Source organism: Scardinius erythrophthalmus (assembly GCF_964197995.2).
Source record: "Scardinius erythrophthalmus genome assembly, chromosome: 4".
NCBI classification, from domain to species: Eukaryota; Metazoa; Chordata; class Actinopteri; order Cypriniformes; family Leuciscidae; genus Scardinius; species Scardinius erythrophthalmus.
The window spans coordinates 54,914,443-54,938,904 of NC_138224.1; the positions used below are offsets into that span (position 1 = coordinate 54,914,443).

Consider the following 24,462-nt stretch of genomic DNA (forward strand, 5'->3'; position numbering starts at 1 on the left):
TGACTGATGTTTATTTGCTGCTGTAACTAGTAGTAAAGAGGAAAAGATGATTGGTTCATCCATCACACACACACACACACACACACACACACACACAGTCACACACACACGAAACTCACAGGATTTGAAACGGAGACTTTGTTTCATATCAAAAGTATCAAAGATTACTGTGATTATTGGATGGCAGGAGCTACAGATGTTTAGTGAAGTTTTCTTCTCACATCGACTGAAAACAGCACTGAATAAATCCATCATGGATAAGAATCAATATCAGCTCATTAAAATGAGAACTGGTTAAAATCATCAGATCTATATTCTCCGCCGCTTTGAGACCCGGCGTTACTAATCTCCGAACGACAGCAGACGAACATGAACGTCTTCATCTCTCAGCTCGAGTTACAGGAGAATCAGTGAAAGTTAATGAACTGATGATGGCGTCCGTATCTGATGGTCACGTCATGAAGATCGCGTGTACGAGTTGAACGCACATGAACTCCACAATGTTGTAAACGCGCGTGGGAAGCTCGGGAGTTCACGAGTCAGTGAGAAACACCACCATACTCACAGGTTTAGCAGTAATATTATCAGGCTTGTCTACAGCGCAGATGATAACCCACACACAATATGTGGCATTGAAATATAACAATATAATATGTAACAAGAAAGCTTACAGTGGCTTCATAAATGTTCTTCATTTTCTAGAGTTTAAAGGCCCCTATTATGGATTTGAGAATGGCCTTTCATGTAGTGTGTAACAGCTCTGAGTGAATGGAAACATCCTGCAAAGGGTTAAATATGAAAGTGCACCGTAAATAAAGTTATTATCTTTCAAAAGTAAGAGTCGACTCTGAGTCAATGAAATGAATCGTTTTTCAAACGAGTCATTAGCCGTTTCGTCGTGACGTCAAGATGAAACATTAGCATATAGCGCGCCCACTTATAGCGATTAGCTGTAACTGTCTATTAATGCAGATTGCCTGTCGTTCTCACTACACTGAGGAAAAGTTAAGCATGGAGCAAGATCTGTTTTACCAAAGTTTATGTTACACCAGTCATTCACAACAGTCATTAACGCTAGAGTTACACTGAGAAACACGGAGTCCAGCTGTAGCCGTCCTGATGGAGGTTCGGGTTCACTGAGAAACACTGAGTCCAGCTCGAGTCGTCCTGATGGAGGTTCAGGTTCACTGAGAAACACTGAGTCCTGCTGGAGTCGTCCTGATGGAGGTTCGGGTTCACTGAGAAACACTGAGTCCTGCTGGAGTCGTCCTGATGGAGGTTCAGGTTCACTGAGAAACACTGAGTCCTGCTGGAGTCGTCCTGATGGAGGTTCGGGTTCACTCAGAAACACTGAGAAACACTGAGTCCTGCTGGAGTCGTCCTGATGGAGGTTCGGGTTCACTGAGAAACACTGAGTCCTGCTCAAGTCGTCCTGATGGAGGTTCGGGTTCACTGAGAAACACTGAGTCCTGCTGGAGTCGTCCTGATGGAGGTTCGGGTTCACTGAGAAACACTGAGTCCAGCTTGAGTCGTCCTGATGGAGGTTCAGGTTCACTGAGAAACACTGAGAAACACTGAGTCCTGCTCGAGTCGTCCTGATGGAGGTTCGGGTTCACTGAGAAACACTGAGTCCTGCTGGAGTCGTCCTGATGGAGGTTCGGGTTCACTGAGAAACACTGAGTCCAGCTCGAGTCGTCCTGATGGAGGTTCGGGTTCACTGAGAAACACTGAGTCCTGCTGGAGTCGTCCTGATGGAGGTTCGGGTTCACTGAGAAACACTGAGTCCTGCTGGAGTCGTCCTGATGGAGGTTCGGGTTCACTGAGAAACACTAAGTCCTGCTGGAGTCGTCCTGATGGAGGTTCACTGAGAGACACTGAATCCTGCTGGAGTCGTCCTGATGGAGGTTCGGGTTCACTGACAAACACTGAGTCCAGCTCGAGTCATCCTGATGGAGGTTCGGGTTCACTGAGAAACACTGAGTCCTGCTGGAGTCGTCCTGATGGAGGTTCGGGTTCACTGACAAACACTGGGTCCAGCTTGAGTCGTCCTGATGGAGGTTCAGGTTCACTGAGAAACACTGAGAAACACTGAGTCCTGCTTGAGTCGTCCTGATGGAGGTTCGGGTTCACTGAGAAACACTGAGTCCTGCTGGAGCCGTCCTGATGGAGGTTCCGGTTCACTGAGAAACACTGAGTCCTGCTGGAGTCGTCCTGATGGAGGTTCGGGTTCACTGAGAAACACTGAGTCCTGCTGGAGTCGTCCTGATGGAGGTTCGGGTTCACTGAGAAACACTGAGTCCTGCTGGAGTCGTCCTGATGGAGGTTCGGGTTCACTGAGAAACACTGAGTCCTGCTGGAGTCGTCCTGATGGAGGTTCGGGTTCACTGACAAACACTGAGTCCAGCTTGAGTCGTCCTGATGGAGGTTCAGGTTCACTGAGAAACACTGAGAAACACTGAGTCCTGCTGGAGTCGTCCTGATGGAGGTTCGGGTTCACTGAGAAACACTGAGTCCTGCTGGAGTCGTCCTGATGGAGGTTCGGGTTCACTGAGAAACACTGAGTCCTGCTGGAGTCGTCCTGATGGAGGTTCGGGTTCACTGAGAAACACTGAGTCCTGCTGGAGTCGTCCTGATGGAGGTTCGGGTTCACTGAGAAACACTGAGTCCTGCTGGAGTCGTCCTGATGGAGGTTCGGGTTCACTGAGAAACACTGAGTCCTGCTGGAGTCGTCCTGATGGAGGTTCGGGTTCACTGAGAAACACTGAGTCCTGCTGGAGTCGTCCTGATGGAGGTTCGGGTTCACTGAGAAACACTGAGTCCTGCTGGAGTTGTCCTGATGGAGGTTCGGGTTCACTGAGAAACACTTGAGTCCTGCTCGAGTCGTCCTGATGGAGGTTCGGGTTCACTGAGAAACACTGAGTCCTGCTGGAGCCGTCCTGATGGAGGTTCGGGTTCACTGAGAAACACTGAGTCCTGCTGGAGTCGTCCCGATGGAGGTTCGGGTTCACTGAGAAACACTGAGTCCTGCTCAAGTCGTCCTGATGGAGGTTCGGGTTCACTGAGAGACACTGAGTCCTGCTCAAGTCGTCCTGATGGAGGTTCGGGTTCACTGAGAAACACTGAGTCCTGCTGGAGTCGTCTTGATGGAGGTTCCGGTTCACTGAGAGACACTGAGTCCTGCTCAAGTCGTCCTGATGGAGGTTCGGGTTCACTGAGAAACACTGAGTCCTGCTGGAGTCGTCTTGATGGAGGTTCCGGTTCACTGAGAGACACTGAGTCCTGCTGGAGTCGTCCTGATGGAGGTTCGGGTTCACTGACAAACACTGAGTACTGCTTGAGTCGACCTGATGGAGGTTCGGGTTCACTGAGAAACACTGAGTCCTGTTGGAGTCGTCCTGATGGAGGTTCGGGTTCACTGAGAAACACTGAGTCCTGCTGGAGTCGTCTTGATGGAGGTTCCGGTTCACTGAGAGACACTGAGTCCTGCTGGAGTCGTCCTGATGGAGGTTCGGGTTCACTGAGAAACACTGAGTCCTGTTGGAGTCGTCCTGATGGAGGTTCGGGTTCACTGAGAAACACTGAGTCCTGCTCGAGTCGTCCTGATGGAGGTTCGGCTTGAATAACTAGTTCTTCCAGTGTTTCATCATATGGTGATATGGTCAAATCGACGTCATTGTTCGTTACTGTGTTTAGTTTACGGTGTAGGAAGCCTCAGGACAGCTGACGTTGTAATGGCAATGGGAGTTGTCTGGCCAATCAGAGCAGAGTAGCTCGCGGAAAGACGGAATTTAGAGAGATTGATTCAGCTGACAAGTCGTTTGAGAATCATTGGAAATGTGATGATGTGCAAATGTATATTATGAGGAACTGAAACAGCTTTTTGACCTTTGATGCATGTAAACCTGTTGTAGGAAACTCCACAACAACATCAGGACACTTTAAAATAGCATAATAGGGGCCCTTTAAGAACCTCGCTGTGTTTCTGTGTAATAATGAGGAGAAAGAACACCGCCATCTCCCTCCGCATGAGCAACAACTGGCTTCAGCATCACAGAACGAGCTCTGTGCGACGGGGTACACCTGTATGGGCAGCTTAAAGGGGACCTATTATGCCCCTTTTCACAAGATGTAAAATAAGTCTCTGATGTCCCCAGAGTGTGTATGTGAAGTTTTAGCTCAAATTACCAAACAGAATTTTATTCACAGCATATTTATTCACATTAGTGTTTCTCCTTTAAATGCTAATGAGCTGCTGGTTCACGGCACAGGGGGCTGAGCCTAAGCAGCCGCGATCAGCGCCAGAACAGGGAAGATGATAATAATAAAACAGACAGTCACAGTAATGGTGTTCATTCCGACCATAAAAATGCCAACAGAGTCAGAGAATATATGCTGTATGGAGTTGGAACAGGTATAGTTTAGTTTAATTACGATTATAACCTATTTGGCATTGCCTGTATACACTATTACTGCAAGCCTGCTGTAGGACTCCGTCTGACGATCTGAATTGTCTGAATGATGACACAAAATATACTGATGAGTTTAATAAAGTTTACTGTATGTCACTAAAGCCACATTCTGAAAACGGGTCGTTTGGAGAGACTGCTTATGATTTATGGAGATTAAAAAAAAAAGTGTGAGTGGATTTTTATCACTGTAGGGGGGTTGTGTTCACACACTGCCAACACACATTCATGTCCAAACACCAAACAAAAGTGAATTTTGCATAGTAGTGAATTGAGTGAGTGAGTGTGTGTGTGTGTGTGTGTGTGTGTGTGTGTGTGTGTGTGTGTGTGTGTGTGTTCCAGCGGTGTGGAAAGTGATTTAAGGAGCGATTGACATCTCGGTCCATGTGAAGACAAACACAGAGAGACCAATGAGACAGAAGCACAGGAGTGTGTGTGTGTGTGTGTGTGTGTGTGTGTGTGTGTGTGTGTGACTGCAGAAAACAGTGCAATGAAAGCAAACGTCAACAACAACAGCCAGAAGCCTGTGACTCATTGTGTTTGCATCTGCCTAATTAAAAAATAATAGTGCATCTTTCTTTCCTACAGCACACACACACACACACACACACACACACACACACACACACACACACCAGAACAACAACACGACATGGGAAAGATGCGGGAAAGCACATCATTCTCCCTCGACTGTTGAAATGACCGACAGGTGCATCAGCCCCCGATTACGGTTTCTGACAGCGATCTGTAAATCTGCATTAATACACCAAACTTTCATTCACCATATATATATATATATAAACACATATCGGTTCATCAACATGAGCATCGGTTTATGATACGCGGGCCTGACGCAAGCTCTTCACGGTCACCACGAGTCTGATCAGTGTCAACGACCTGAAGGCAATATTTCTGTGCAAAAGTGCAACATTTCATTTTAAAATGATTTGATCAATTCAGGACATGTACCCATAAACCTATTTAGCTTTAACTTGTTTTCAGCTCATTTAAATAACAGACATTATTTGGCACAACCGTCCGCAGTCTCCGCGAAAATGAACAGACTAAAAAACTATTTAAATAATAAGAATTTAATAATAAGAAATAAAAATCATAATTTTATGTTTGAAACCCTTCAGATTTGCTCATTATAGTTTTGGAGCTGTTGAGATGATGATGTCAGGAGGCACACCTGTAAACATGGCTCTTCAATGATTACAGATCTCTATAGTATAGGCTGGGACACTTCCATGTCAGCTGGTGCAACCAATGTAAAACTTCTTGTATTTAAAAAATCTGCAAGTCAGGTGACGCAACTGCAATGAATGAAATAAAAAAATGTAGTGTTCCGGTAAAGTTTCTGTGCATTTAATGTTTTAAACATTTTTATCTCAACTGACTATATATATGAAAAATAGAGAAACACTTGTATTTTATGTTTTATATGTAATTAAAATAAAAAAGAAATCCATTATTCAGCATAGGCTATTTCCTGTCATTATTAATATTGTCATGTGGTACAACCATGTAAATTCTTGATTTAAACCAACAAATAAAACGTCAAAGTGAATAAATGGCTGAAAACTAGATTGTGAATATTTAATGTATTGAATGCATTTACTGGAATACTTGAATGATTATTTTTACATCTTTAAAAGTAAAATCGGATGCTAAAGATACTAAATACCCGGCCACTAGAATGCAATAATTATAAATTAATATGAACAAAATACACAACCACTAAATAATAAAGATAATAATAATAATAATGTGTTAGACACTACTTAGCTAAGATTTCACAGTAAAATTAGGAATGTTATTTAACAATTGAAACACATTATTGCTCAAAATATGCATTACATCAATTTTGAAAATATGTATTTTTAAAAAGACCTTTTTTGAAGCTTTATTTGTCATTAACCCATATGGATAATTATGACTGAAAACAGTGTTTAGAGCCAGATCTGCTCACACACACTTTAACGTTAACGATCCACTGTAGAGAAAGAAGTACTAGTGACTCAATCAACTATCACACAATAACAACAACCCAACCTGACAGCTGAGTGCGCATGAGTCCTAATAACCCGAAAGCTGTCGGAATAACACGCGAACTAACCTGAAGAGAATCTGCAAACACCGCAGGGTTACAGTCGACGTTTCACTCGACGAGCCACGGATCTGAGCATACACACACTCTCCTGCGCGAGAGAACCGTCAGGAGGAACACGGCTATGGCGAGCGGATAATGACTTTTCTAAGTCTACCCTGAAGAAGGCGAAGGAGCAGTCTACCCTTCCGTCGCCGTCAGTCCGTGTCTATTTTTTAATGGGATTGATAGAGACGTCAGACGACAGACCGGCGGCGGCGTCACGGCGGCGTCACAGTTGTAACGTATACCTTACGGCGACGTGGCGACGGCGTACGTGAGAAATGTATAAAAAATCATAACGTCTGAACCAGGCACATCGCCTAATAAGACGCCTGATACACACGTCGTCCCTCAGTACGTCGCCTAATAAGACGCCTGATACACACTTCGTCCCAGTACGTTGCCTAATAAGACGCCTGATACACACGTCGTCCCAATCTAATGTTATTTTTCCGATGTTGATAACGAAAAGTGAATAGCATGAGTAAGATTGGATTTGCAATAGGCTATATCGGGAGACATGATTTTTGTTTTGTTTTGTAAGCTTTTCTTTAAAGTGAATTTTTGTTTAATATTAAAGCCTCTTAATTTTAAATTTGTCATCACCCAATTGCTTGGATTTAATAAAAAAAGAAGCGAATATTCCATAAACAGGCTCTAACTTGTTGGTCTTTCTACAGCAGTGTTTCAATAAATGGTCTATCTTAGACAGAAAAGTTAACAACAAAGTAATAAAAATCTTTTATTTGCAAAATCTATTCCTGCCTCCAGATACAAATGGTCCCCCTTGTATGAAAATACTAATTGGAATAGAGCATGGAGTAACCCACATACATTTTTAATTACAAACAAATTAAAAGAAATATAATTTATTACCCCTGTAACAACATTATCTCTAAATTTATAGCCTACCGTAGACGAAAAATGCAGCTTTTGCTTTATGGAAACGGAAACGTTAGACCATTTATTCTATAATTGCTCACATAGCTCTTCTCTGTGGAATGATATAGCCTACAATGTTTCATTAATGGCAACATAAGAATAGGACAGAGGCCGCACTATGCATAGACGTTTTTTATTCGTTGCACAAACGCGTTTCGGCGTGAAGAAGGCACACGCCGAAACGCATTTGTGCAACGAATAAAAAACGTCTATGCATAGTGCGGCCTCTGTCCTATTCTTATGTAGGCTATTATATTTTTAGGCCAGCACTCTAAAAAGTGTATTATCAAAAATTGAGTGAAGCCTGCTCCTATCCTCATTAATCATTAATGGCAACAACAATGTTTCAATAACTTGGCTCAAACATAGCCTACATTTATCTAATTTTGATATCTTCTTTTACTTTTCTGACTCAAATTTCTCTGTAGAATATATAGTCGACTTAATCATTTTGCTTGGAAAATTCTTTATTCTTAAATCGAAGTTTATGAAAAACTACGGTGACGCATTGCTGCCACATAGGCTACATATAATTTTTTCCACTCAATTATGTCGTAATAACGAGATCTTATGTCGTTTTGACGACATATTTTTCTCGTAATAACGAGATCTTATTTCATTAAAACGACACATTTTGTAGTCATGTACAAAATATGCCTTTATCCACATAAAATTGATAGCCAATCATGTCTTTATCATACGAAAAATATGCCTTTATCCACATAAAATTGATAGCCAATCATGTCTTTATCATACGTTCAAAAAGCTGAAGAAATAGCAGCCCCCAACGGACATTCATGTTAAAAGATCAAATTCTGTACACACCTTATTAATAGCAGATGAGCCCAGAATGCGAACATTGTGTTTAATTCAGACTGTAAAAAATAGGTTTAATTGCATATTAGGCTAAGCATAAAGTAAAAGCTTAATGTGGCTTAATAGGCTACTTCAGTGATAAAGATCAAATGCTGTACACACCTTATTAATAAACCATATCCTACAGAAAAGCAGATGAGCCCAGAATATGAACGCAATGCATTTAATTATACGTTAAGCGTTTTCCGATAGAAACCCTTTATTATAAAGAAAATAAAGGTGGCTCTTAACGTTTCTTTCTATGGGAGGATGGCATTGCGGTGCACAACAAATCCTTTAAATGGTATTCAATGCAAAACAAAAATGAAAAATAAAAGTAGCCAATAAAATAAACAAATTATTGTGGCATTAATTAGCCCACAAACAATATTTATTTTAAAGACTAAACGAATTTGTTTAAAGAAAAAAAAACAGCATTGGGCGTTTATCTGTAGAGTGTTTCAGCCGCCCTTTTCAAACTGGCGCAATAAAATGCAACAGAATTTGATTTGTTAAACATGAAGGACTTATCAGTCTGGCATGGCCGCTCGCTCTAACGTTAACCTAGATAAATGTTCGCTATTATTAAGCGCATATCCGAGTGTTTGTGCGGAGTGTGGAGCGCGCACTGCATGGCACACATGGACGCGCCGGTGCCATCACTCGCATTTTCCTATCAACAGTGGAAACAACTTAAATAATCCATTTCTGGTCATACAGAAAAGAATAATACATCAGTCGCAACTTTATTTGTGTAAACTCTCAACAACAAGAAAACGTTGTGCTTTTGTAAAATAAAAGAAAACGAACGCGCTTTCATGATCTCTGTGAATTGGAGCGCATCTAAAAAATGAACCAAAAACAGTTAGCCTCACAGACATGAGAAATATAACTATCTATATAAAGTTTATAAATAAAATAAAAATGTCCACCAACGAAAAAAAAATCCAATCGAAAGCAAATACGGTAGGCTACCATCTGATTATGTGATCCTGTCCGTATGAAAGGCGCATTCATTAGCCTACTTTTGCCGGTGCTTTGCGGCAAGTTTTATGCGCTTGAGCGCGGAATAGCCATATACACCCAGGATTGAATATAAACGTGCGATTAGTCCTAATTGCTTAAATAAATTACTACTAGTCTAGAAAAATCCTTTAGTCTATGGCAACTCTAATCAATAGCCTACATTTAATATTCGACATAATTTAATTAGTAATTTTATCCAGCTCTTTACATTAAATTAGTTGAGTTAGCATAATTAGTTCATGAACAAATAAAATAATAAAATAAAGTTTAAATTATACCGGTAACATTTCTATATAGCATTGCTTATTCCACCACACAAAGGACTGTTTATAAGGTGACTGTCCGTTATACATGTGAAGATTGTATATGGCTGTATCTTGAAGATTTTTGTATTGTATCTTCTGTTATAAAGATGAAGATTGACATTTCGTTAATTAAACAAAATAAGAACACAATGTTGTAAAAAAATAAACAACTTAGGCTATGTTCTGTTAGATGTGTTTTGACTACTTTTTGTTTAATTATCTCTAGGTAATGAAGATATAGCCTATTAACAAAAATAAATATTAGGCTATATATAATTAATATATTATATAAAAAAAACTTATAGGCCTATATAAAATATATTTTTAAAAAGGGCCTCATTGATTCATTTTGCCTGATTGGGGGCTGTTACTATTTGCATAAGCTTTTTGAACGTAGAAGTGTGAAAAAGGATAGGCTGTCAATTTTATGTGTATTATAAAGGCAAAAAAAAAGATGTCGTGACATCTCGTTATTACGAGAAAAATATGTCGTTTTAACGACATAAGATCACGTTATTACGAGAAAAGATGACGTTAAGACGACATAAGATCTCGTCATTAGGCTACAACATAATTGAGGGGAAACAATAATATGTAGGCCTATGTGGCAGCAGCTATGCGTCACCGTAGTACTGCTCTTGATGTAAAGTGTAACAATTATCGTCAGTTATCCTCTTGCGCCCTCTGTTGGCATTTGTACATAATATACATATGTTCATTGTTTATATATTTCTTCATGTATTTTAATAGTGTTGTTAAATAAAATAAAATAATTAATTACTTTTAATACCCTACTTTATTTGAACCAATTATATTGCCTCATTTGTAATTATGTATTTAAGTCATACTAAAGGCTATTGTTCACTTCAGATCTATCTTTATGACCAAAAAATATATAGCCTAAATAAATAGTCGACACTGACAGCCCTAGTCTTGAACATTTGACCATGAACCTACATTGTTTTGCATTTTGTGACTTAACGACTATTTCCCTGTCTTATATTTTTTCATTGTTGATTTCTTGAAAATAATAGGCTATTAAAATACTTTCTTGTCACCTTCTCCTGTAAACAATATCGTGAATAGTTTAATTTTGTGTATTCGCCCATTATGGTCAACTGTGTAAATTAAAATTATTACCACCTTCAAAAGTAAAAACTCAGACTGACACATTCCAGAATATTATGTTTATAGATTACAATTAATGAATTTATCTGTTCAACTTTAAAGTTGTTGTTAAAAATTGTGCAAAAAGTTGTGACTTTGATGGTGTATAATTTGCATAGCCCTCATATCCAGTAGAAAGTGAGTGAATTATATATAAAAAAAAAAAAACTATGTTCGTAAACCATTCAGAGATGACATTAATGACATACACAACTTTGTATACAATACAAAATTTGTATCAATGATATTTTCAATGTCATCAGAATACAAGAAAAGAATGATTGATTAGAAAGATAACAAAGGAAAGATAAGAAAAGCTATAGATATTATTTTATTGTGATGCGACGTTGGAGTCATGCTGTGGTGAGACGTTGGTGTCACGCGTCTGTGATGCGACTTGCTGTGGTGAGACGTTGGAGTCACGCGTCAGTGGTGCGACGTGCTGTGATGCGACGTTGGAGTCACGCGTTGGTTTCACCCGTCTGTGGTGCGGCGTACCCCTTCTGTCACGTAAAAGTACACGACTGTAGACTTCGGTAAGTTATCCGTGGCATTATCCACTCGCCATACACGGCTCACACACACCAGGGGCGGAGCTAGGGGGTGGCCAGGGGTGGCCGTGGCCACCCTTGGTCTAAGCTTGGCCACCCCTTTGGCCACCCCTCTCACAACTGCTGTTTCTGTCCCTTTTTTTATTGACAAAAATCGCGTTTTTTAAAACGCTGAACCGTCTCTTTAAGACCACAAAAAACGTGAGACTTTTCAGACGCACACTCCAACTTCACCTCAGCGCCAGGCGCAAGCCAAACGAGTGCGGAAATGTGCAAGTGCCGAATGAGCTTCAGCAGAACATCAGACAGTGATATGCACATAGTAAATATAGAGTCAATCTTTCTCAACTGGTGGGTTGCAAGACCGTTTTGAGTAAGTCGAATAGTGTGCAGTCAACAGCAAACGTAATTCTCTTTTTTTCTGATGCTACTTTTATTTTCGAAAATGTGTGTGAAAGCTTGTGTCACTTCTGTCAGATGCTGAGAAAAGCGCGTTGTCCTTATTCAGTTGGCTATCTTCGGTAAGATGAGATGTTGTCAGGCCAAATGTCAGTAAAACTAACGAACTTTCCTGTCATATGGCTGAAAGTTGTACTGTGCTTACGCACATCACGCGCAAATACGGCGCGCTGTAGTTCTGTCGTCAATTAACTCATGTAAGAATCAAAACGGCGATTAAAGCGGTCAAAACTGCATGCATGTATTTGTTATACATGTGTCACATGTGTCTGGATTAAAATATTTGCTATGTGAGATCACAATATAAGGCACAAATGGATATGTAATGTTTCAATGTCCAAATAAATGTGAGCACTGTGCGATAGGCATTCATTTTGCGTTAATTTGTAAAGGACAAACAAAAATGGATAATTTTTAAATCCATAAAATAACTTAATTTTACATTCTGGCAACATTACGTTATGAAAAACATAACATTTTACATTATGTGCTGTTGACTTCCGCCTTGTTCACATTCTTGCACATGGGGATTTAAAAGAGAACTTTTGTTTTCCTTTTTAATTTAGGTATGATAGAACTGTTGCAATTATTTATTTTGACAACTAATATAGAAAGTTAAACTTTTTTTGACAAACTCAGAATTGGTTGAAGAGTTCATTGATTATATAAAACGTATTGAAGGTTGAATAATATTTGGACTACAGTATTATCTGCATGTTACATCAGTTGGTGCACATCTACATGTGCACCTCCCAGAACTGTGCGTGTGTTTCCAAACCAGAAACCTTGGTTTAATGGAAATATAAAACAGAAGATCAGGAAAAGGCAGGAAGCTTTTAAGTCAGGAGACCAAAGGGAGTACAAGAAAGCCCGGTATGAGCTACAGAAGTCCATCAGAGCTGCAAAGAGGGCGTACTCCCAAAAACTTGAAAGATTTTACCTAAGTAACAACACGCGCAGTATGTGGCAGGGAATCCAAGCAGTCACAAACTACAAGAAAATAGTACCAGCCGCAGACCCCCTGGATGTCACCCTCCCAGACAGCCTTAACATCTTCTACACCAGGTTTGACAGAATGAACACAGACATCCCTTCAAAAGCCTCCTGCAACCCCACGGACACTGTCTTTCAGGTGACTCCCACATAGGTCCTGAAAGCTCTGAGGCAGGTGAACCCCCACAAGGCTGTTGGACCAGACGGCGTCCCTCCCAGAGTTCTGAAGGCCTGCGCAGAGCAACTTACTGGTGTGTATGTAGACATTTTCAATCTGTCTCTAAACCAAGCAATTGTCCCCCGTATTTTTAAATCCTCCATCATTGTACCAGTTCCAAAAAAGTCAAATCCATCCACTCTGAATGACTTCAGGCCAGTGGCACTTACGCCAGTCGCCATGAAGTGTTTAGAAAAACTGGTTCTCACACACATCAATCATATTGTCCCGGGCATGATCGACCCCCTCCAGTTCGCCTATCGCCCCAACCGCTCAGTGGACGACGCAGTGGCCATTGCTTTACATCACATCCTGCAACACCTGGACAGCAGAGGAACATATGTCAGAATGCTGTTCCTGGATAACAGTTCGGCCTTTAACACCATCCGCCCGGGCAGGCTGACTGAGAAGCTGACAGACCTCGGCGTCCCGACACCCACCTGTAACTGGATCCTGGATTTCCTGATTGAAAGACCACAGGTGGTGAGGATGGGAAGGAGGGTGTCTGGAGAGCTCATCGTCAGCACAGGATCACCACAAGGTTGCTGTCTCAGTCCTAAACTATTCACCCTGTACACACATGATTGTGTCTCCACGCAGGACAATACCATCATCATTAAGTATGCGGATGATACCTCCATTCTGGGCCTCATCAAGGGTGGGGACGAGTCGGGCTACAGGAGTTTGGTGAACGAAATTCTTGCCTATGGTGAGGTGAACGACCTATGCCTTAACACAGATAAGACAAGAGAAGTAATCATGGACTTCAGGAAAAATCCACCCCCTCTGCAGCCCCTCATCATCAAGGGGACTGAGGTGGAGAGGGCTGACAGTTACAGATTCCTGGGACTACAAGTAACATCAGATCTGAACTGGACTTTGAACACTGCTGCCACAGTGAAAAAAGCCCAGCAGAGATTGTATTTCATCAGGCTGCTCAGAAAAGCTGGTCTGCACTGCCGCCCTCTCACCCAGGTCTACAAAGGACTGATAGAGAGCATCCTCACCACAGGCATTACTGTATGGTATGGAAACACCCCACAGACAGAGAGGAAGGCTCTGCAAAAAGTCATAAAGACTGCAGAGAGGATTATTAGAACAGAACTCCCTTCCATGGACACAATTTACACACAGCGCTGTCAGAAAAGAGCAGAGAGAATTATCAGAGACACACTACATCCAGCTCACTCCCTGCTCACATACAAAAACTGTACATACAATCTCAGGCACAGACGAGCGGACAGCATTATCACAAACAGAACACGCTTCTATAACAGCTTTTTCCCAGCCACAGTGAGACTCTTGGCCAAAACAAAATGAATTACTGACTTCAGGGCCTGTGCAATATACCGGTGCATTTTATTTTATTTATTTATTTATCTATAACGCAAACTTTAAATTATAATATATCATATTATATAATGTTGTCTCTGGGGCCTGTGCAATATGCAACATACTTGTGTAGTTTACAATGCAAATGTACACTTTTAATGGGTTTGTGCAATTTTCAATGTATATGTTTTATAGATAAATTTATGTCTTCCTTGTGTGTCTTTTTAAACTTGACTTGACTCTCTGAGCAACAACCGCACAAGAGTTCCTATGTGTGCAAGCACAAATGGCAAATAAAGTTCTTGAATTTTGAATCTTGAATGTTATCTCATCCATGAAGATGCAACAATGTAGAACAAGCTATTAGAGATTTTGAGAACCAGAACCAAGCTAACTGAGCAAGTTGAACTTTAGCTATAGTGTGTGCCCTTTTATTATGGGGCGCCGTTTGTAAAGCGACTCACGCTGAAAATAACAGCAACATTTTGTCACATTTAGCTTCAAACAATGTTTAAAAAACTGGTATGAATTTTTGACGTCACTTTTTACCACATTTACAACAATATTTGTCAACTTAAATAGTATTTTAAATAGTTAAATCTAAATATTAAATGTTACACCTAAATGTTAAATGTTAAATCTAAATGCTAAATATAAATCTAAATGTTAAATCTAAATCTAAATCTAAATGTTAAATCTAAATCTAAATGTTAAATATAAATATAAATATTAAATCTAAATCTAAATGTTAAATGTTAAATCTAAATCTAAATGTTAAATATAAATATTAAATCTAAATCTAAATGTTAAATATAAATATTAAATCTAAATCTAAATGTTAAATCTAAATGCTAAATATAAATCTAAATGTTAAATCTAAATATAAATCTAAATGTTAAATCTAAATCTAAATGTTAAATCTAAATATTAAATCTAAATCTAAATGTTAAATCTAAATGTTAAATCTAAATCTAAATGTTAAATCTAAATGCTAAATCTAAATCTAAATCTAAATGTTAAATCTAAATGTTAAATGTTAAATCTAAATCTAAATGTTAAATCTAAATGTTAAATGTTAAATCTAAATCTAAATGTTAAATCTAAATGTTAAATCTAAATCTAAATTTAAATGTTGAATTTAGATCTAAATGTTAAATCTAAATCTAAATGTTGAATCTAAATGTTTCGGGTGAAACTAAATATTTAACTAAAATGCAAATTCAAAATGCCGGTAACAGGAAGTGCCAAAATAAAAGCTCAAGGTGGTCAGTGTGTGTTTATAGCATGGTTTATAGTGTCAAATAACGAATAAAAAACATCTCATCCGAGGAAATGGACTCTTGGACATGGATTATCGTGATAATAACTACCTAAAATAATAAACACGTTTGGAGAAACTTTATTTGAAGAGTAGGCTAGTGTCACTTTTATGAAAAGTGCAGGACTTATGACCTGTAGCCATAATAGCCAGCTATGGCCACTAGGGGGCTCATTTTGACTGAATGTCATGTCATTACTCTCATCACGAAACTCTACAGTTTCTCCAAACGTGTTTATTATTTTAGGTAGTTATTATCGTTATATTATAGTTATTATTATGAGATGGTTTTTATTCGTTATTTGACACTATAAACCATGCTATAAACACACACTGACCACCTCGAGCTTTTATTTTGGCACTTCCGCTTACCGGCATTATAAATTTGCATATTAGTTAAATATTTTGTTTCACCCGAAACATTTAGATTCAACATTTAGATTTAGATTTAACATTTAGATTTAACATTTAGATTTAGATTTAACATTTAGATTTAACATTTAGATTTAGATTTAACATTTAGATTTAGATTTAATATTTAGATTTAACATTTAGATTTATATATAACATTTAACATTTAGATTTAACATTTAGATTTAACATTTAGATTTAATATTTAGATTTAACATTTAGATTTAATATTTAGATTTAACATTTAGATTTAGATTTAACATTTAGATTTAACATTTAGATTTAACATTTAGATTTAGATTTAACATTTAAAGGTCCCATGACATGAAATTTTCACTTTCTGAGGTTTTTTAACATTAATATGAGTTCCCCTAGCTTGTATATGGTCCCCAAGTGTCTAGAAATTTCAATCGGTGTAAATCGAGCTTTTGCTATCTTTCTCTGCCTTTGAGAAAATGGAAGCTCAATCGCGCTGATCTTGAATCTCCTCCTTGTGACGTTATAAGGAGGAATGTTACCTCCCCTGTCTCTGCTTTGCCCGCCCAGAGAATATTTTCCGCCCATGAGAAAATGAGCTAGGAAGTAGGAACGCGCGCGATTTTAGTTTGTCCACGAGAGATATCATGGCTTTTGAGCGAGCGAAGCATAACAATTGCTCAATAATTGGATGTAACGTTACAAATGAACACCGAAGGGTTAATACAGAGCTGGGCTTGCTGAACGTCTGAAACTAAAGTCTGGATCACTCTCTTTGGCTCAGCTACACACCTCGGACAAGTAAGTCAACTAATGATATATAAGTGTGTTGCTTTACTGTTTATGGTTGCCTAGACTGTTACACGTAGAATGTGGCTGTCACATTAGCTATGCAGTTTATGCGTGTGAATACACACACTGTAACGCGAGTGTTGTACACTTCTTTGTTATTTGGATAACCGTTTTCCTGTTGGTTATACGGCGTGCGCGATATCCACATTTCAAGATCGCAGAGCTTGATGATGTAATTGTAATAAGATAAATTACAGATGTTACAGATCTCTCATGAAAAGGCAACAGAAGTTTAGCGTTAGCTACATGATAATAACTGTAAACCATCCGAATAAAGTACCGTATCCAGACATAATATTTTAAACTAACCATTCGGAAATGTCCTGCTGGAACCGCTGAGTTGTTGCTTTTCCATCCGGATCAGATTCTGGGTCAAACTGAAATGCTTGAATGACTGCGTGTCCTCGTGCCATTGCTATATCCAACGTAAACATGCACGGACCGGTACCGTTGCGCAAGATGGTCAAGGCCACACCCACCCTCCACCTTGCTCCGCCTTTCTCCTCCTCATTAGTATTTAAAGGTACAGACACCGAAACGGCCTGTTGGAAGGAAGCTCATTCTGGGACTGGCTTGTAGTGGCTATAATTCTGCACCGAGGCTGAATTTTTGAAAAGAGATTTCAGATACAGTACTAGGGACCACTAAGGCCTATATTAAAGCCTACAAAAAGTAGCATGTCATGGGACCTTTAAGATTTATATTTAGCATTTAGATTTAATATTTAACATTTAGGTGTAACATTTAATATTTAGATTTAACTATTTAAAATATCTCTAAGTTGACAAATATTGTTGTAAATGTGGTAAAAAGTGACTGTCAAAAATTCATACCAGTTTTTTAAACATTGTTTGAAGCTAAATGTGACAAAATGTTGCTGTTATTTTCAGCGTGAGCCTCTTTACAAACGGCGCCCCATATTTTATTACTATTTAATTAATTTTAACATGAGGTGGTGGGTAATAAAAAAATAAATAAATCACTCATGTATTCCATGATTCCTAATTCACTACTATCTCAATTACAATTAAGTACAAAATAACTTTATTCAGTTGTGTAGGCACTAAAACAGTCCAATACATTATAGTCAAATTATTTTTTATGATAAAATAATTAAGATTTCTGTGCCACCCCAGACTGGTTGCTGGCCCTTGCCTGGCCACCCCTATGAAAAAATCCTGGCTCCGCCACTGACACACACACACCTCTGTTTATGACTGAACACACACACACACACACACACACCCTCACGTGAACAGGTGTGACGCGCTTAGACTCTGACAGCAAACACACACACACACACACACACACATCTTCAGATCCAGCTTTTTTTTCTTCTTCAATAGTGCATTTTGAAAACACAACACATTCTCAAAAACAAAATGACAGTGATATCAGATGCATCTAGTTTTAGTGTCCCAGATATTAGCATGATTCTGAATATCTGCTGTTATGAAATCTTGTGAATCGTTATAGAGACACTTTGTTCTTTTTACAGTTGTTGGAGACTAAGCCTCTGAAAATGAATTCATGGACAAATAGGCAATGACTCTAACAGAAGTTAATTTCTGATAGTGTTACAGTTACTGAATCATATGTGCCAGATCTTATCTCTCTCACACACACACGATGTTCTTGCGTCCTGCAGTAACGCACATCACACACACACACACTTGGCGGGCCTCGCATGCATTAGATCCCATAGATTTCATTCAGCAGGCATTACGTAATTCTCAGTAGTTGCGAGGATCCAGTGTGAACTGGTCTGAAGATAAACATTAGCACACACACACACACACCATCAGCGCTGCAATAAAGGTAGTATCAGTGATTTCAGGCCCAAAAATATATATTTTTTTTTCCTAACGATCCGCTAGCTGCCCGCCCCATAAGCATGCCGTCAAAAAAACGCGTCTCTGTAGGCAGCCTTGGCTCTGAGATCTGGGGCTCGTTCTTCGTACGCTGCTTATTACATCCGAGATCAAATGACACATCCAAGATGATATCATCGTGCTAATCATGATCTGGCTAATTGGGTTCTTCGAACTCACCTGTTGTTTATGATTAGTATCGCTGTACTTGGTGTTGGTTTCAAGAGAGAGACGGGGAGGTTGCCGCTTGGGAAAACCACAGTCCACACGACGAACGATGGCCGTGACGTCATCCGATGTCGTCGTGTACTTTAAAAATGAATAACAACATGCACAACACAGATACAAAAATATGTTCACATCAGCATGGTTAGGCACAACCCTGGCTACATGTACACACCATTCCCATGCAATTGTAACAAGAACTCGATTTTATATCGCCATTTTCCCTCGTGGACTCTGTTGTTTCATTGTCTCTCCACTCTTGCTCGACCATGTGCGGAGGAGAGAGTGACCTAATTACACTAAAACATCGTGTAACTCTTTAATTTGAACTTTTTTCACAAAAGCCCTTTTATACATCTGTCCTTTCACTTATTTACTAACAATTCGCCGACTTGGATTTTTGTTTTGACTGTTTAAAGCTTAGTTTAGCCGTTTTTCGGAAAACAAACATTTTTTCAAAGGCAGTCTATTTAAGGGGGCGCGCAATGTGCGCGCTCACTCTCTCTCACACTTCACTTGATGAGTGTGCAGATACGACGATCGCTCTGTAGTATCGAATTTAAAAAAAGAACACTATTTAAGACAGAATCATTAGAAAAATATATTGTATATATTATAAAATATCTTATTATATAAATAAATAATATATTATAATATATTTGTAGTTATCTTTTTGGTTTACATTTATTTACAAGCCTGTCTGAAGAAGGTATTACATATACCGAAACGTCGCGATAGGCTTGTTCTCCATTTTATTTTGATTGTTTACATTTATTTATCTGATTTATTTTTGGGATTTCAGGAGAAACTGTTAGGATGGGTGTCTTTAGAGGCCGTGTGAGACACAGAAAACGCTCCACGCTACAGACTCAGACTCTCCAGCAGTTCTCCAGCTCTGAAGAGAACAAACAGTCATCATTTTCCTCCAAATGCACGTTTTCCTCCAAATGCAGCGAGACAGATTTCACTCCTAGACAAAGGGGAAGAAATAAAATCAGAAATTGTCAAAAAAAAAATTATATATCTTTCTTTAACCAGGAGAGAACCTCGTCACACCCACCTTTATCAACCATTGTAATTTGTCTATAAAAATGTAATTATAGTTAAATCCTAATAACTTCGTTCATAACACTTACTGTACTTCGCTAGCATCCTACTGTTTTGTGTGTGAAGAGAAATACATATAATAAAAACTTCTCCTTTGAGTGTTTCAGTCACACGAAACAGCAGATATGTATCAACTTTGGAATAATATATTCAATTTTAATTCTGATATCTCTTCATATTAATTCAATTCAATTCAAATTTATTTGTATAGCGCTTTTCACAATACATATTGTTTCAAAGCAGCTTTACAGAAAGTGCATTTCAGAAATATACATAGAGAAATACAGTTAGTTATTCATGTATTGATTTAGGGCATAAACATATCGCCAGCGTCGAGTCGTCTCTTCACAGGCGCCGAGTCGTCTCTGCACGGGTGTTGGAGAATCTGTAGTTTCCATGAGAGGCTGGATACAAACTGGAGCTGACGATCTGTATTTACCTAACAACAGAAAAGCATATGATAACAACAGAAAAGCATATGAGAAATAATTAGCGTAGCTGCTGTTCGCAATATCAATGCATTCAATCTGATTCAACTGTAGTATAAAATGTAAGTATTATGTGAATGCCTGGCTGAAGAGATGCGTCTTTAATCTAGTTTATTAAACTTTATTTTTAACTTATTAAATATTAGTCAGACAACGTTTAAACTAAAATGTAATTGATTATCTTATAGTGAATTCTTGGATAAATAAATTTGTGTTTCCAGTTACACTGAAAGAGTATGCTGAGCAATATATGTTAAAGACAGCATGTTTCTAGGAGACATTGACATTCTAAAACACAGTTGTACTAATAAACTTACAATTTTAAGAATATAAGCTGGAATCATAAAAGCTAAATTGTGGTCCAGTGTGTTTAGAAATATAAACTGGAATAAAACTTGGTATTTGTGAAGCATACTTTTTAAATAATAAAATAAAAGTGTTTACATTACATACAAATTGTAAATGGTATATACATCCAGCTAAAAGTGTGTTAGAGAGGTTTAATTTAGCAATTGATTATTTATGTAATTTTTGAATATCTGTTTTGTAATTGTATTTACACAAAAATTGTTTGGGTGGATGTGGACAATTTAATAATTATTATTAAATAGACACATGTAGATGTGAAAATGCATAAAACACACACACACACACACTCACACTCACAGAGAGACAGACAGACAGACACATACTCGGACAGACAGAGACACTCACACTCTCACACAGACAGAGTAACACACACTCACACACTCTCTCTCTCACACACACACACACACACACACACACACACACCTGCCTTGATTAGCCCAAAATAACCCAGGCTAAACAATGACTAATTCAGTCAATGAGCTGACTCCCTGATCAGTGTCCTGACTACTGAACCATGGGGCTGATTGAGACGCACCCCTGGCCTTTGAAAGCAGCCAGACCAAGTGTATGTGTTCAGATGTCAAAGGTCAAATTTGCACCCCCATAACTAAATGATCCTGTATGATTTCTGGAAACTTTTTGTGGCTGCTAATTTGACTTAAAAGCCGGCAGCTGAGGCTCACTGTCAGAGGAGAAACGTGCACACCTGTGTAAGAGGAGCTATCCCAGGTCCTGAACATCACTGGGTGTGATGTATGGCACTCTCCGTGGTGCTGGATGTAGTTGTGCTGCTTTGTGCAGGACCATTATGCTACCACAATACAGACAGAGATGAATCTATATTGGGATTGTAGATTCATATAAGATATTATTCTTATATGATTCATAAGAGAATATCTATCTATCTATCTATCTAAATATATCATTATCATGAGTTCAAAAATAAATATTGTTTACTAATAACTTTTAATAAAAAAACATGTGACTACATATTAAAAAGTCCATCAATTAAATCTACATAATTAAAATTGCATTCTTTCATACTAACTCTTTTATAAATCCATGAATCAGTGCAAAGTCTGTGTGTGAATGCTAGATGGCAGTAGAGGTACAAATGTATGATTCTCCCCTGAATGATTCTGGTTCCCATCCCTAATCCTAGCTAACCTCAAAAGTAACCCCTGCTCAATCAAGCCCTCTGGTGGACAACAGTTTAATTAGCTTAGGTTAAAAGCTGCTAAGTTTTCACAAGGCGTAGCAGAAAATCATTTTATTTTAACTATGCTTTAAGTAAACTGTTCTGTGAACTTTAACCTGACTATCCATCCATCCATCCATCCATCAATCTATCTATAGAAATAGATACTTATCTGTCAGCACTGGTGAGCAGAAAGTGGGCCAGTGCAGAGCCATTTCTGGGACCTTAGGGTCCCAGATCATGGATTTTTCATTCCCCTACCCTAACATTCGGTGGTTGACCCCTAGAATAAAATAATACAAACATACAAAAATAACAATTACTTCAATCACTCCACTAAAACTTACCCCACTGTCCTGGAGACCGGTCCTTGTCAGTCCACCCATTGCAGGAAGAAGAGAAAAACAGAGAGAAAACACAATTTTAGTACATAACAGATGTAGGTAGGTAGATGAAAAACATTATTAACACAATTAAAAATAGATAAATAAAAACATGTACACACACACACACACACACACACACACACACACACACACACACACACACACACATATATATATATATATATATATATATATATATATATATATATATATATATATACATACATACATACATACATATATATATATATATATATATATATATATATATATATATATATATATATATATATATATATATATATATATATATATATATATATATATATATATATATATACATACATGTATACATTGAGACGGTTTGGTGTTGTAGCAATGTTTATACACACAAAGAACAAAAACATTCAAAGTATTCACACTGTTTACATATCCAACTTTGATCCCATTTCATCCCTATCTTGTCTCAGAAATAAATTCTTAATATCAAACTGGGTAAAATAATGACTAATGACAAAAGCAAACTTCTTGAACATGTGTTTATTAAAATACAAAGCTTAACGTCAACAATAATGACAATTAACTAGTGTGCAAAATGGAGTAATTACTCATGTATAAAACCTTCAGTCAAAATATATGCATTTTAAGAACAACGGACAATAAACTAGTGTGCAAAATGGAGTGTACTAAAGTGTCAGAGTGTGAGGTTTTTGACGCTCGAACACTAGAAACTTTGGTTTAGTTTTTTTCTCCTGCTCCACAACCTGCACAATTCGTTTCCTTCTCTTCAAAGTGGTCTTGATTCTCTCTCCGATGTACGCCTGAAGATCCTTGGTCCCCCGAGGGCTCCAGCCAGGACTCCAGACTCCGTGTCTCTCACCAGCTCCTTTTATGACTTCTGCCTTGTCTGCAAGGCTCTTGGTGTCTGGATAAAAAAGAAAAAGAAATATTCAAACAAACAGGTTAACACCCAAATATGTATACATTTAGCCTCAACATACCAGTAATGTTCAGCCTGTCCATTTGGAGATTGAAGAATGCAGCCTGGAGTCCTGTAAGTTTCTCCTGTCGTGTGTGCCTCAGTCTCATGTAGGGCCTTATTTTGGCAGCAAGTTCGGGTTCCAGATCGTCTGGAGACTGGGGCAGCTTGCGCTTGTGCATAGCGGGGGGCTGTCTCTGAAGTCCCGAGGAACCGGCCTGGGCGAGAGGTAAACTCTGAAGGTCAAGGGAGATCTCCGTGTCGCGTCCCACATCTGGAACCTGGGTGGATGAAGGTGCTTCATCTTGTTCTAAGGTCTGGTCAGAGATGGATTCAAAGGACGTTGCTGTGGTCAACACCGCATGCTGACCAGGGCTGATCTGAGATGGAGAGGCCGCACTCTGAAGGTCCAGGAAGATCTCAATGTTGCGTCCCACATTCGAAACCTGGGTGGAGGAAAGTGCTAAGTCAGTGATGGATTCAAAGGACGTTACTGTGGTCAACACCGCAAGCTGACTCGGGCCGATCTGAGACGGAGAGGCCGCACTCTGAAGGTCCAGGAAGATCTCAATGTTGCGTCCCACATTCGAAACCTGGGTGGAGGAAAGTGCTTCATCTCGTTCTGGGTTCTGGTCAGAGCTGGATTCAAAGGACGTTGCTGTGGTCAACACCTCAAGCTGACTCGGGCTGATCGGAGATGAAGAAGCCACACTCTGAAGGTCCAGGAAGATCTCCGTGTCTTGTCCCACATGTCTGTCACCTGGGTGGAGGAAAGTGCTTCAGCTCTGCTCAAAAGGCCATGAGCAGGGCGTGTCGG

The 24,462-nt window shown here is 39.0% G+C and overlaps 1 protein-coding gene across 1 annotated transcript in view; it reads right to left on the bottom strand.

Annotated features, from left to right (window-relative positions):
* The window catches only part of LOC308689132 (stonustoxin subunit alpha-like), a 126,739-nt gene extending 107,356 nt beyond the window's left edge, over positions 1-19,383 (bottom strand). Inside the window, exon 1 of the mRNA XM_081362697.1 lies at positions 19,074-19,383. The gene's annotated coding sequence lies outside the window, so the exon portion shown is untranslated. The remainder of the gene's footprint in view (positions 1-19,073) is intronic.
* Between the last annotated feature and the right edge of the window lie 5,079 nt (positions 19,384-24,462).